Source organism: Amblyomma maculatum, chromosome 1 (genome assembly GCF_055883805.1).
Source record: "Amblyomma maculatum isolate TAMU_Amacu chromosome 1, ASM5588380v1, whole genome shotgun sequence".
Taxonomy (NCBI): Eukaryota; Metazoa; Arthropoda; class Arachnida; order Ixodida; family Ixodidae; genus Amblyomma; species Amblyomma maculatum.
The window spans coordinates 409073627-409089249 of record NC_139344.1 but is presented as its reverse complement, the minus strand read 5'-3'; the positions used below and the strand labels follow the sequence as shown (position 1 = coordinate 409089249).

Below are 15623 nucleotides of genomic sequence, written 5' to 3'. Positions count from 1 at the left end.
CAACGTCCTCAGTTGACGCTATAGTCAATCAATGCCCAGAAAAAGAAAATGCACAAGGAGAATCGAAGAGGGGTCTCCAAGACGTTTTGCCCCAAATTGTATTTCATTGATTGAAATTGTATGCAGTTCACAAATAATGCACTCGAATAACTGAAGAACCTATGCTAGTTCTGATTGTAGTCTCCTTTGACTTAAATGGATTTGCGCCATGGTTGGAGAAGGGCATGCACACCATCTTTGTAGAAGCATTTTTCTTTATGGAGCCAGGAGAGGCGACAACGTCCGTCCTCAGACCAGCTTCAAACCAAAAGGCTCGGTTGCCAAAATTGACTGGTCTTTATAACCCTTTTTGTACCTTTGTGCTCCGATGGATCACATTTCAGAACGAAGAGGATGGCGCTCGCGCACTGAAGACACGGCTGCTCCAGAAGAAAAACTTCCGGTACTATGCGGGACCCGTCGCCCTTGCTCCACTGCGAAGCAAAGCCATGCAATTTGAGTGAGATTATTTAAAAATAGCACAGCTCCGGCAGATGTGCTCCTGTGGTTTTGTTACTTGCATAAAGTGTGAAGAGTGTTCAAAAAATAAAATGAGGGGCAATACTTATTGAATACTGCGAAATGAAAAAAAGAAAATGATACTGCGAAATGAAAATGATGAAAAGAACAATGCAGTGTGCTGAACGGTAGTATCCTGTCACAAAGGTACGATGAGCAACGGGTGAGTAGAGAGATTTCTCAGGTAAGCATGAATTTCCCATCCGGCGCGATGACAGCACTTGGCAGCGTTTGAGGGAAGCACAAAAAAAAAGAAAACTTCAAGCTCAGCTTGCGTTCAGTTGAAAGATTATTGACTTGATATGAAGAAAAGTGCTTTATCCATCAGTGAAAGGACGTGTTCATGTTTGACACTATCGACGAAGGCAACCCGCAAGGAAGCTGGTGCGTATGTTAGGTGTAAGCTGCATGAAGCATCTTGACAAGCGATTGGGTGACCACTTGGCAGTAAAACCCGAGAAGCCTTCCCGCACTTCGCAGCTACAGCAGCATCACGTTGTTCGGCACCATCTATAGTGCGAGTCCAAACGCCGTTTAGACCGTAGCACATCAGGACGCCGCTGAGAAAGTGGAATGTCCCGTTCACGATACTCGAGTTCCTGGTCGGAGGATTTATTTGGAGCATATTCCTAATTATGGTGATTGCTAGAATGACCATTCCATAAGGATCTCTCTCGAGGGAAAATGGTGTGTTGTTAAACGAACAGCGATTGGTAGCGATACACTGAAAGCTACACCTCTTGCTTCTGTCTGGTAGGTTAGCCATAAAAGTGTTTTATTAGTGCTATTTCGCAGTCACAATATACAAAGCCTTCTAGGTCATTCATTTTCTTTTACTGTGGTCTGAAACTCTAGACTAGAAAAATAAACCCTGTTCCTGAAATGACACAACCTATCACAGCGGCAAAGTTCAACCACCGGACAATATAAAATTGCTACGTTTGTGTAGGATATCTAAAGACAGCTGCTTCATGTCATATTACACCTTGCGAACTTGTAGCCGATGAAGAGACAATGCCAGAAGTTTCCGGCTTCTCAAGCCGGGCTTGAACCTGCATTTCTCATTTACGCACTATGCTATAAGCTCGACTCAATACCCGAAGCAATTTCTTAATTTCGAACGCTTTGGCACTGTTTATCAATTTTCATCATTTATTCGCAAAGAGAAAAAAATCCTTATGCTCTTTCAAAGGAAGCAGTTGGTGTACTCGCAGTGAGCTTTGTCTGTATGAAAATAAACCGGCGCCTTTCTTTTACTCCGAAGCGCAAATCTACCTAACCACATCATGAAACTTGCTCGAAACCTTACATATGTGTTTAGTTCACTAGAAAATTGTCTTCAGAAAATTCGCTAGAAAAATTGTGCTTTTATTTTTTCTCCAGAACCAAAGGTGCAAAATGCGAATGTTACAAAGTTCATGCGATAAAAGTTAAGTATATGCGCACCATTTTGTGTCATCGCTTCTAATATCTTATTTTTATATGGTATCCTAGCAGGGACCGACACGTCAACCACAGGCCTAAAGCGTTTTTTGTTTGCAATTCCATTGACAACTTGATCTGATGCTGGTATTGTCGACATAACTGAATATCTCCGGCTATAATCACCCTTTACTCAAAAATTTTCAGACTGAATCAATCCGTCACGCAAATCAGAAAATTCAACCTCAGTGTCTGCATAGTTGAAAACAGCGTAGTGCGCAGAGAGGTAGTCACAACCTAGAAATATTAGAATTAAGCCATAGCTGCACGACGACCGTACAACAAATTCAACTGTGTACAGAACGTCCTGACTGTAAACACGAGCTGTACACACGGTTAACGACTTGTGTGGCTGCGGTGTCACAGTACGGAGAAGAACATAGTGATAGAGGAGTGGTCACTTCACGTGGTGAACGGTAAATACGGGCAGAGATATCAGAAATGGCGGCCGTGGTTTCAACAGTTAAGGGCTCGTGTAGCAACGGTTTGGACATATATATCGATCACATTGGTAGGCGACGGAGAAACACTTGCAAATGTGTACGGACGCGCCCTTTTTGCCTCAGGGACTGTGCTTAATTGTTTTCTGTCGGAATAGGCTTACACCGGCGGCGCATCGGTGACAGCAGGCATCGACGAAGTCGAGACCAATGTGAGGTGTGGAGCGAGCGGTTAGGGATGGGTGCTGGCGGCGGTGAGTAGGATGTCTGGTAACAAAGGGTACAATGCCAAGGAGCACAAGAGGCTGCTCGTGGAAAATCACCAGGAGGAGTCGTGAGACGTTGGCGGTGGCAGGCGATATGGCCTGTGATGCCGCAGGGGCGGTTGTGTGGTGCGCGCCAGCGGGTAACGGCTGGAAATGATGGCACGACAAGTGGTACGTCAGACGTACCATCTGTCGAGACACTATTGAGACAGTAAGTGCATTGAGACTGGTAGGCAGCTTCGACATATGCGAGTGGCGTAGCCACGGGCTTGAGCTTGGGAACAGCTTCAGCAACTTGATGCGGTATGACATTGCGTAGCAGTAGTCAGCGGAGATGACGAAACCGGGATAATTCTTGGACCTTGTGCAGTGACGAGGAATCAAGGCCAGTAGGCTTGTAAACTTGACAAGGGCTCATCTGGTCGCCGAGCGAGGGTGCATTGTCGTCGTAGCTGGTCGAAGCATTGGCACTGAGAAGTCACATAGCTAGGTGACAGTGCGAAGACTATTAAAAACCTCGGAAATGCGCGCTCTTCTGTCTGTTCTCTTGAGTGTATGCCTAGTTTTGGGGCCTCAGGCATCACACTGGCAATGGTCAACTACATTCACTGTAAGACCTGTATATGTCTCACCCGGAGAGCTGCGCTCTCTAGCAAGCGTTGCTCGGCAAGAAACTTGCCTACCGTTGGGCGACCGAAAACATCCGTAAAGCATGCTTTGAATGTGGTCCAGTTAGGCAGGTCCATTTCGTGGTTTGTGTGCAACAACTTGACCACTTGAGTTAAATAGAAAATAGCGTTGTTGAGTTTTAGCACGTCGTCCCATCTGTTATGCGTACTGACATGCTCGTAGGATAGGACCCATTCTTCGTCATCCTGATCATCGGTGCCACGGTAGACGGGAGATCATGTTGACGCATGGGCCCAGCACAGATGACAGAACACACCAAGGCCGCTGGCACTTGGTCCCGCCTTGCTCATGATAAAGGTTTCTTGACGCTGGTAACTTGCCGGTACGAAGCAGGTTGCTCTCGCGTGTCCAGTTACCCAGCAACAATCACCAATTGTAAGAGGGGGTCTTTAGTTACAGGATTTGATGGTCCGGGCACACAGCGCGCTGTGTCCTAACCAACACACGCGCTCTCGGCTTCCAGCTCCTCGCCCCCTCTCTCCCGACTAGCCCCACAAAGCTTCCACATCGTCATTTTGGTGACTACAAAGCCAACAAATATCCGTTTACTGAACGGTTTCTGTTATTAGTCACGCACATACTTACCAGATGTACTACAAAGCATAGTGCAATGTGCGGCAGGTCGTTGCGGTGCACAAATCAGGTAACAAAAATTATTCTAAATATGACGAGTCTGCTGTTGTGCAATGTTCGTAGCATGTGTTTCGCAAGGTCGAGTGGTGGCAGACTCCAATGCTGCACCCTTTCTGTTTGGTTTGAAAGCAACCGCGATATTAACCCTGCAAAGTGGCATCTTTATTCACTTCGAGAAAAATGTTTACAAAGTCTCGGAAAAGCTTTTGCGTATCAGTCTGTAACGTGTGCTTGTATTCTAAGGTACTTGCTCTGATCAAACAGCGTCCTTGTAATCATCATGAGTTTCTATTAGCGGAATTGCATTAAAGCACTTACCAACAAGTCCCGATTCTAGTAAACGACTTGCTCCTACATGGTAATATTCGCTTATCTGCACATAACATATATGAGGGCAAATAAAAACTACCAAACTGTGCTTTGTATCATTTAGTTTCACAAAAATAGGTGTCAACGTGCGCATGACACTTTTATAGTTTCTCTATTTTCAATGCAGTTGGTTCATTCACCCACAGTCTTGCTCATTGCGTCTAAGCAGAAGGTTTTAAGATAGTCGGCAAGCAATGTCTGCGCTGATGCCTGCAGGTGTATGGCCTTGAAAAAAAGTATTATGATAAAATGCTATGGTAAGTTCTATCACTTCAAATCCCTTACGAAATGCGCTTTCACGCCTGCTGAAGTGCTCGCGATTCCTCTTCCTTTATCGATCGCCGCCTCATCAAAGCAATAATGGAATATTTCTTTATCCATGACCGCAATGCGCATTCGCACGCTGTGGTACTTTTGTACTTTTTGACAGCTTCGGAAGAGGAAGAAAATGCTAAGATTTTTACTGCCTCACTAGTTGGCAGCACAAGCACCAAATGCAGATGAGAAAACGCTTTCTACCGCACTAAGCACGGTTTCTTTCTTGGCGAATTTGCGATTCTGTTGTCCGGTATACTCTACGCACCTAAACACTGCTCGTATACACGATTCTCATCCAGACGAAAAAATTGAATACTCAGTTTGGCTAATGTGTTTACTAATATCTGTTATTCATAACCAACATTGTTTTCCCGTTCAAGCCGCCATTGGAGTCGGACACCACGCACTGAGCTTCCAACTTGATGTGCGAAAACGATTTTGACACACTTCATGTGGCCTTACGCGTGCTTGCAATGGGCTTCTTCACCTAGTCGATACCGATGATTATTTTTCGTTGAGTACCACTTGGTCACAGTAAAAGACAAGCCATTTTTAATGAGTGTTTTAGTTCGTTTATCGCTAGGCCACGTTGTTTGCAACGCGCGTCTCCAATTTTCAACACAATTTCATACTTGCTCCTGAAGAGTGCTCAACCAGATTTGCACAAACTTATTATAATGGCAGCTCAGATCAAATCCTTTCCTATTTTTCATAGATCCTGAAACCTTTGGATTGAACACCTCCAAGCTTGTCCAATGTGATATTTACGGTCACTCAAATGCCCTCTATTTATTTGCGTTTCATTTACATGACAATTCATAACTTTTTCCAAGCATAATGGGCAAAGGCGAAATACAAACGAATGATTATATGCTATGTACAAAAAGCATTCGATACTGAACTTTTTCGCAATCACGCAAGAGCAAATTTATTTTATTTATTCAAAATACTTTATACATTATTCAAAATACTTTAGTTCGGAGCACAGTGTAAGGAGGGTAAAAAATAAGAATGTGTAGGTACAATACATTTTAAAGACGTCGCCACGAAAAATAATTGGAAAGAGCTCGTTAAGTGGTTAAAAATATTCCCAATGGCCATTTTGAAACTTCGACCGCTAAAAAATCTCTTCTCGCAGCAAGTTTCATTGACAATCGTTTTTTGCTGGACAGTTAAAAATTAAGTTTTTTCTCCCTGAAGAGTTAAGCTATAGTTGTGTGTGGCTCACGTTTTTTGATTAAAGAATGGTGTGACAAACTGATAACGAGATGCCTAACATTCCATAAATCATACCGTGGTAAAAGTTTCACCCAGCTATCATTCATAGGGCATGGATGAGTTTTATTTGTTCCACATGCATGAGGATTGGCAAATGAGAATTCGTGTATTTACCGTAGATCAAGGGCGCCAAATCCCTTGGAACTTTTACCATGCTACAGTTTCCGCTTAGTAATAGATTCATAAGTTCTTTTATAATTTTTTTCCAGCCTGCCCGGATGACTCCGTGGTTAGGGCGCTCGAATGATATGCCCAAGGAGGCGGGATCGAATCCCGGCCGCGGCGGCCGCTTTTCGATGGAGATGAAAAGCAAGGCGCCCATGTGTTGTGCGATATCATTGTGCGTTAAAGAAGCCTAGTTGGTCGAAATTTCTGGAGCCCTCCCCTACGGCGTCTCACTTAGCCTGAGTAGCTTTGAGACATCAATTCAAACCACTAATTTCTTCACAGAGCTTGGTGCTCCTTTCAGCTTAAGTCTTAAAAATCCCAGTTGTTTCATTGCGATGACTTGTTCGTTTGATCGTTTATTGTTACGTTTAAGTACTATTAATTTATACCTTTAGTTACAGGTGTAGCATTGAGAATGTAGTCGATATTTATGGGCGTCCTCTTCCTGGAAGTACGCACAAATTCCCATCCCAACAGATTCACTGACATCACGCGTTGGTTACACCATGACGCAAAATCGTAAATAAATAATAAGCAGGTTTTGATTTCATCAAGAGCGAATTTCTTTAAATAGCATGCAATAATCGGCGAAGCGGGTACCCAGAACAACGTCAAAGTAGACCCAGTCAATTATGTACAGAAAAGCAACGGAGGACCCAGCTCACTCCATTGAGGAGCATCTCAGGAACCATTAGGTGGAGGGGAACGAAATCCGCCAATCTCCATGTGCTGCGCATTGGGCCTAAACTGTTCAGCAATAAAATATATGAGTGATGTATGCATTCCAATTGTTCGGATGTTATTTATTGTGACAAATCTTATCTAATATCTTACTAAAGTAGAGATATAAAGCGTGTGCATGTCCGGGCTTTGCTGATATTGTACTCTGCGTTGATTTTCAGAAGGGTTGAAAACCCTTCTCTGAAACCAGGCTAACATGTACTAAGACATGACTGTATATTTAAAGCTCACAGAGGGAACAAACTACGGATATAGGATGGTAGTTCTTCATCAAAAAGAAGTCTCCGTTTTTGCGGATAGGCACAATTATGAGTTTGAGAAAACTGAGGGCAATGAAACAAACAAACTTACTAATGTAAACTTTTTTCAGGAAACCAATGATTTTCCATCACTGAATAAGGCTTTAAAATATATTTAGCCATATCACCAATACCAGGAAATTCCACTTCGAGTCCAAAGAGCCACTTGACGATGCTTTCATTAGGCATCACACTAACAGGTTTCCAAAAATAATAGCAAAGTCAAAATATTAACATATCATCATTACTGAAAAACACGGAATAGCGAAGAGAATTAAAGAGTGCCGCCATTGCTTCTAAATACGAAATCCACAAATGCCTGCTGAGCATACTTTACAACATTATTCAGGTTTTCTCGCCTTGAGTTTTTTTTTTTCATAAACTTTTTAAAGCTTTCTTTGTGCATTTTTCAAACCCCAGTGTATTTTGACCATCCGAGAGCGCTTATTCTCATGCGAATCTGCAATGTTTGTGTATTTTTGTTTGTTTTTCGTTCTCAGATGCCCTCGGTACACAGTACAAATCTCATCTGATGCCTGCTGGTGCAAGCGACGTTACTTACCTTTTCTGAAATTCTTGTTCTGCATAGTAATATCTATATTTATTCGGGAAGGACAATGTGTATTTCAAATCCATGACCAATCCTAATAAAGTGCAGGGAAAGCTTATTACTGGTAATATCGTAAGACAGGTGATTTTGGTGGGAACGTGTTGAGAAAACCAGGCTAGGTTTGTTTTCCTTTCGAGGATCATCTGAAAATGGGTGCTGCCATAAATCCTATGATGCATCACAGAATTTAAGGGAGTCATGATATCTAATATGTGAGCATGAACTTAATATTGCAATCAATTCAACATAGGTCAATTATAACTTTTTGAAATGAGAGCTCATTTGGTGCAGAAGATATTTTTAATTATTTTTATTCTTTCGAAAGCAGATTGCTGGCCAGGCAACCATTGATCGCTGCTGATAATACAAGGGCATATCAGCGCCCTATCACCTGTTATTCGACGTTCACTGCGTTAAAGTGTCTGCGTGCACGCGGTGGATGGCGGCCGCTCATAAAACGTTTCTTTACAAAAAAAAAATCAAGAAAAAAACGTGTCTGCAACTTTTGTTCGGAAGCGTTCGGAGAAACGTGCGAGTTTAACGTCACTCGAGCCGTTTCTGTAAAGATTGTCGAGGAGACCAAAATCAGTGGGCCAATGCTGTATCATTTCAGCATGAAGCATATTATTCGCATATTGCAGGAGTTGCCTCGTTTTACTAGCCAGAACCCCCATGCATGAAAAGCGACACTTCCAGTATTTGCCCCACTATGCCTATGCTTGTCACAAAAGAAGGGGTGGTGGCGTTGCGTTGCTGACTGACGAGATATTGCCCGCTGCTCCATAAAAAAAAAAGAAAAAAAAACAACTTAAAGATAAATGAGCCCAAAGCGACGTTGCAGCACACTTTTAGGCATTGCAGAAGCATAGATAATTGTGGGATGGTGCGGCATCCTTGTTGATGCTTGAGTTGCTGGTGTATATGCATGTGCGTGTTGGTCGAACGTTAATTTTTTTCCACTGGCAAAACCTTTTTGCGAACCCACAGCCGGTCTGGCCAGAGTGCAAGACCGCCATTCCATGTCCAGTGAACGAATGTGCGTGCCGCCGCCACTGTTGCAGCACCGCCATGGAAAAATCCAACGTGGTTTAAATGCTTCTCTGTCGCACCTAGCAACAACTGCAGCCTTTATCGTTTTCTCTCACCCGCAGCCGCACGCGCGACTGGTGAGCTTTTTAAGGATCCATTTCTTTCAATGTTAAGAAGATGATTCGTCTAGACACTTAGAGTGCTTCAAGGTTAATATGTATAATTTAGAATTTAATCTCATAACACTCACAGATGATTGCTCTGATTCCGTGGATTCCGACTGTACTCAGTGTGTTTGTTTGCATAGCCTAATACTGCACAGCATAAAATACAAACTTAGCTCTCATTAATAGAAATATTCTGTTCTGTTTTGCACCATTTGCAGATTTATTTGTTACATGCACACCGTAGGTAAGATTCCAGAGTCGCCAATATGCGCAGACCTGCCTGCAGATATTTGCCGATTGTTAACACTGCGTAGGACCAGCGCTTCGAGCTAATTCTGCCCGATTTGCTCTCTTTGATATCATTAGTACCGGACTTAAATTTTTCAAATTGGAAAGCGTGCTCACTGACGATTGGCATTTATCACAGCGGCGAAATTTGTTGTCCACAAGCTGCGCAGAGACCTTCCGGCTGTCTTAAGCATTGCTCGTCCTACGTCATCACATCGGCAATTCCCGCTCGGCTAGCACGCGTCCAGTGATGTAGGTAGTTGTCTATTTAGGACCGCTAATGCCAGAACTACGCTTGGTGGTCCCATGCGAGTGCTAAATGCTTCTGAATGCGCTCTCCGCTACTGCCGATGTTGCAGGCTGAACATGCTAACTTGCCACAGAACGGACTGAAAAGCCGACGTCGAATGAACTTTCCCGTGGAGGTGCTTGCATGGAGTAGAACGCCATGCCCTTGAAAAAGGGAGTGAGAGTGCTGAGACCCTAGAGTTGCTTACCTGCATTAGAACCTCAAATCCTACATTAAAGCGGCGATTACACATTTGGGAAAGCACACCGCACAGCACTGGCAACCCACTGCAGATTTAGTGGCCTTAAGCCACGCTGCATGCATCCTCTCCTAAATACCTTATGGGCTATGACTTCCCCTTCACATAATAACTGGCTGTATTGCTGATAGCTAGAACGGCTATCTGGGCAAGACCGCAAACGACCAGTGTGCAACGACGTTCTGCTGCTAGCCCTGCACCAAAGACTGCAGTGCGCTATAAAACCCTTTCTAAGATTACGTGCTAAAAGATTTTCAAAGAACGTAGAAGAAGATGGGCACACTATGACTAGAGAGCACATGCGTATTGTATAAATATTCACAAAGCCAAATGTGATTCAATCCTACGACCGATTACTGAAAGCCTAAAGCTTCACACAAAGCAGGAAACGAGCTCCCATCTTTTGCAGAAGTGTTTAGTATTACTTCGTGGCAGTAGTTTTAACGAAGCCTTGACTGCTCCCATGGAACGTCCATGCAGGCAAACAGAATGTGCTTCAGTCGGATATGAGCTTTCAACATCAACTTCTAGACTAAAAGTTGCCCAAGTATCGCATTTTATGGTCGTGCTCATGACTTTCACTGAGCATATACTGCTCGACTATTACAGCACCCTCCTTGTTATTACTCTGGAGATGCAGAAAACATCGCAATTATTCACATTTAAGCCGAGAAGTTTGTTAGAAGAATCAGATACGCAACTCACAGATCAGCTTATATTCGAAGATTTATAAATATATTTCAAAATACATGACCGCAACTCGATACAACTGGAAAATATGTAACGTAGCTGTATGTGGGAACAGCAGCCGTCCATAACATGTGCCACTGACCGCGATACTAAGCTATCGTTAATGCTCGTCTGTGGTACAGCACGACAAAGTCACTGAGAATTTTAATCCACTTTGGGAGTGGTTTGACCAGCAGCACAATGTCCCTTCATGTCTAATTAAGGAAAACCACTTAAGGCTTTATTGTGAAAAAGCTCATGCATAGACTTAACATGCTAACTTGTTATATGAAGACAAGGGAGGAAGATATCTGGGCCCTGCACGCAGGACAGGATGCCTCTTAGGACAATTCACCCGTTGCGCGAGTTTTCTGCGTATGAGTCAAATGTCCCCTATCGACCCTTGCTAGGACTACTCGGTACGGCGTTGCTACACGCCGATACTATAAAAACGCACATAAAGCTCTGCTAAAATTTGGTCGCCGCTGCCATGTTTTCGTGTAAACTTAACAGGAGCCAACACGTGAGCGCCGTCAAATGTTTTGCGAAAAGCTGAGCCTGAGGAAAAAAATTTCACGAGTGTCCATTGCTGGGCAAAGCAATGCCAAGTAAGCAGCAGTGAAGAAGACAACGCTACTCGTTCCAGCCCTGTCTTTCGTCCTCCTCGTTACCCTGTACAGGGTCGTCCACCCTTACGGTATACACGCGAGGTAGTGGTCGCTCTCTTCGAACCGCTTCCACGTCCAACACAGACATACATCGAACATACACAGACATGCATCGAATGTTGGACGTACAGGTGCTCGAAGATAGTGGCCATGCATTCGCGTTTTCAACGTAACGCGCGACGAATGCATAAAATATACATTCCTTAGTCAGGCTGCTGTCTTCTTCCACTGTACTTTTTCTTCGCATCAATAAAGTGGTAGTCCTAGCGCGATGTGTTGTGTAAGTTGTCTTCTGGACACCTGTCCACCGTGTACTCTAGCGGCTCGTGCACAAGGCGGACAGATGAAGTGAGGCTGATCACCACAATGACGATAATTATTATATTACGTATTATTTTTCCTTGCAGTAAAACTTCGCTCTCACAGTCAAATAGAACCAGCCTTTAATTTCTGCACTAATGTCTGCGATTTGGTTCAGTGCACGAGAGAATTACTTTTCTCGATGCGCAGAATGTTTAAAAAGAGCGCCAGAAAGATCAAACCGGTGTTTGAAAAATTAACGTTTTACATCCCTTGTTACGTACACTCTAGGTATTTCATGCATGCGTCCGCCTGACTTCGTCACTGCATTCGGTAGTGCATGACCGGAGTGAAGATTGGACCGCGTGCAATTTTCGACTGCGTGCGCTCCCCTCGCAGAAAAAAAAAAGCGAGCGCGTTGCGAAACGCATAATTCGTGAAAACTAATGAGATGTTCAGTGGTGAAGGAGATATACGATCTCTATTTCGCATTAATTATCAGCCCTCCAGTTCCAATTAAGCTAGAAAACAGCAGAAGAGGCGAGCATATTCACTTGGTTTTTGGTGCTTTAAAAATGCTTGGCGACGGTAGTGACAACGTCAAGGGAAAGAAAACTAACAAATAAATGCAAGTTAAATGTTTTTAAAAAACAAATGTAAGTTAAATGCTTTGGGCATCACACCATTAAAACAGGAAAATGCATTTTAACTACGGAAGAACACCCAGAAGGTTAATCATCTTGCAGAGTTTCTCTGCCGAATCACATTTCTGGTAACGAAGACATACAATCCATTTCAAATTCGGCTGGCTATTATAGCGGTCTGTCGAAAAAAGAATACATTTGTCTTTCTTTTCAGTTATCTGATTTCCATTTAAGCCGCATCAGCGTTCTCTAGCCACGTCCCTTCAAATGTATAGTTACGCAAATGCCGTTCGTCTCCTTTCTGCGCATTTGTTTGTGAGCTTGCACATTAGATGGGGATTATTCTAAAGGCTTCTTGCGCTCAAAGGTTCATCTTAATCTACGTGTCATACGCTGTGCTGTGCAGTAAGTTTTTTATGTCCACATGCATTTTTTACAACGTAATTTCTGGTAGCACTTTGCTGGCAGCCGTCGCACATTCTCCGAATAAATTCGTACCATGTGCGTGACTAGAAATGTCAAGGCCAGTCAGCTTCGTTCATCTGAGTAGCTCACAAGATGATTAGAAAAAACAAGGCTGGGCGAGGCAGCTTCTCTTGTCCATATTCAACAGCGCGAGAGAAAAAAACGAGGACAGAGCAAGCACAACGAGCGCTCCGTGTTTGTACTGCCCCCTCTTTTTCGCGCTGTTTAAATATGGATAGCACAAGACATAGTTGTCCCATTTTTGCACTCTTTTACAGCCGAGCACACAGGTTGACATGTATCGTACACAAGTAATCTACCACTATTTATACTGACCCCGTTGTAGGCAAGTTCTTTGCCAAATATAGGTGAAGTGTGGTAAAATCGTTTTCTTCATTTAAATATTTTCTGATCGTGATGGCTTGATGCTCTAACATTCTTAAAAACATGAAGTTACCTGAGATAGCCACATGCTGATGTTTAACGAATGATTGTTTGTTGAATGCTGTGTGGTGTGAGCAAAGCTGGCCGTTAGGGAACTAAATTCCTGATATCAGACGTATGCGACATTTTCTGCCTGGAGGAAAGTGACTCGAGACAGCGAGGTTTAGGCTAAGGTTCTGCATAAACTTAATAGTGCAGGCAGATGGAGGCTAGGCTTCCTACAAGCTACTTAAAATACTAAATACCGAAGTGGCAGCCCTAGAGACTCCGCCTCATCTTCTACAGCTGCCGAGTTCGATCTCCGGTGCCAGCGAGTACCTATGAACCTTCTAGTGTGTAGAGTATTTCCTGCAGTCTGGCGCTCAGCATTTTTCGGGCAATATGATTGGGAAAAGGCTCTCGGAAAAATGCATTACCAGCCCAGCCAAAATATCAAAGCCAAGCTACTCGCACGACTCTGCTTGTGCCGTTAGCAAATATGTATCGTAAGTGCCGACCTCGTAACGTCACTTCTTGCTTTCTGCGGAGAGGAGTCTATAGCAGCATTACTCTCGTGATCATGGTCTCTGCACCGCATTTCACTGGTGACGCACGCTGGCATAGGCTGCCGAAACCAGGTCCCGGAAAGAGTACAAAAATTTACGCCTGTCACCCGGCCTGGTTGTTTCTTTAGCATGTAGGCTTGTAGGACACCAAATCCTCTTCTCCCCATGCAACAAACTTGTGTTTACGGCCTTCCTCCGCTCATTAAAGCAGGTGCGTGTCGGCAACGGCAGAAGGGCCGCTCGTTCCACTGTTTTCTTCCCCCAATAGTTTGCGCCACTCAATATATGCAAAAAGGCACGTTACTTAGCACTCACACGCAGACGCATGCAAATACACGTGAACAGTCAGGCATACTCAAAACCACAAAGCAGGCAGAAGGCAGTTGTTGTTCATGCGTCATGCATACGGTGCAAATGTCCAAGAAAAGTACTTGACGTAGACATGGTATGGACAAGCTTCATTCAGTACAGGAGCTGGCACCGCAATGCTAGCGACAAAGCGAGCAGATGGCCCTCGTCAGTGCCCCTTATGAGCCATGTACTTCATGCCCCTCCCACACTGGTCTTTAAAGGCGACACACTACACATTAACAGGTGCTCACTACTGGCATTAAATGACGCCATCTAATGTGCATCGAGAGCTCAGGCAAGACTCTAGCTCTTAAGACTGTTGATTTAAAGAGCTATTTCATTTCTTTTCTCTCCTCTGTGCTCACTACGCGCGCAATAACATGTTTGTCTGTTAAATCTCTCTTCAGCTGTTATGCGACAGAGTAATGAAATATTTAGAAAAATACTAAATAAAAACTGTCTCAGCGCAGCCCTAAGTTTAGAAAGAAAAACATTACGTTGCAATGTAAGCACAATTTTTTTCATTTAACGGCAAAACACCATTTCTCCAGAGCGGACAATGATGGGCATACAGCGTGAAACTCCGTTATATTATATAGGTCGCATAAGGCGATGATTTGAAGTGAAAACACCTCTGTGCACACAATTTTAGCACGCAAAGTTAGGCGCAATGCTAATGGCTTTAATTTTCGACAACATAGAAACATAACCTTCTGCAGATGTATTTTGCTCATTATAGCGTTACCAGCCTGTTTTCTTCATGCATTCTTGTAGCCAAACCTTGTTGAAAGACTGGTGAACATAGCAGTCAAATGCCGTAATAAGGTCACGCCAAAATAATAGCGAATGTAACTACAGCGGCTGCCTTATCCAATTGAATAAGCTGCACGGTCCTATGAAGACGGGATGAGGATACGCCGCAAAGCTAATAACTTCGACACCTTGGCAGTATCACACATTATAAACTTTTCGAGAGCGTTACATTCCTCATTATTGTTGAAAAGGGCCATTTACTTATTTTCAAAGACCTAGAATTAAATTTTACGAAGACAAATACGGGAGGCCGTACGCTAAGTTTCTCCCCAATGGGGTGAAATCACGAAGCAATACTATGATTTGAATACACATGTCATGTCTGTTCGGCTGCTTTAAATTAGTCGCATCTACGGGGTCAATAGCGCACCGAACACATGGGAATAAGTTTTTTTTTTTATAAAAGCCTCACTCCTCCTAACGCTGCCGAACATTCCAGTCATGTCTGCGTTCGTATACGCGGTTTATTACTTTAGAAGAGAACACCGATACCTGACTAAATGTTTGAAATAAGGAAGCGCTAAAGGAGACGTCTCTACCCTGTAAACCCCAAAATGCACATCAACACTGACGTATCACTTGCGCATGGTAGCGGCGCAAAGACGTGCGCTTGTAACACGGTTAGCTTTGTTGTGGTACGTGGTGGTAGTGTGCAACCTCAATGACACGAGTGGGTGAAATGTGCTTCTGGAAGAGTGTGCCTGTGTCCAACCTGTATCTGGAGCCGACCTAAAGCCAGGAGACAGGGCTAGGAACGGCGGGTTGGTGAATTCTTTCTGC

At 43.7% G+C, this 15623-nt stretch overlaps 1 protein-coding gene across 1 annotated transcript in view; it reads right to left on the bottom strand.

Moving 5' to 3' along the window:
* The window catches only part of LOC146208900 (potassium voltage-gated channel subfamily KQT member 5-like), a 100368-nt gene that overhangs the window by 24467 nt on the left and 60278 nt on the right, over positions 1-15623 (bottom strand). The window lies entirely within an intron of this gene.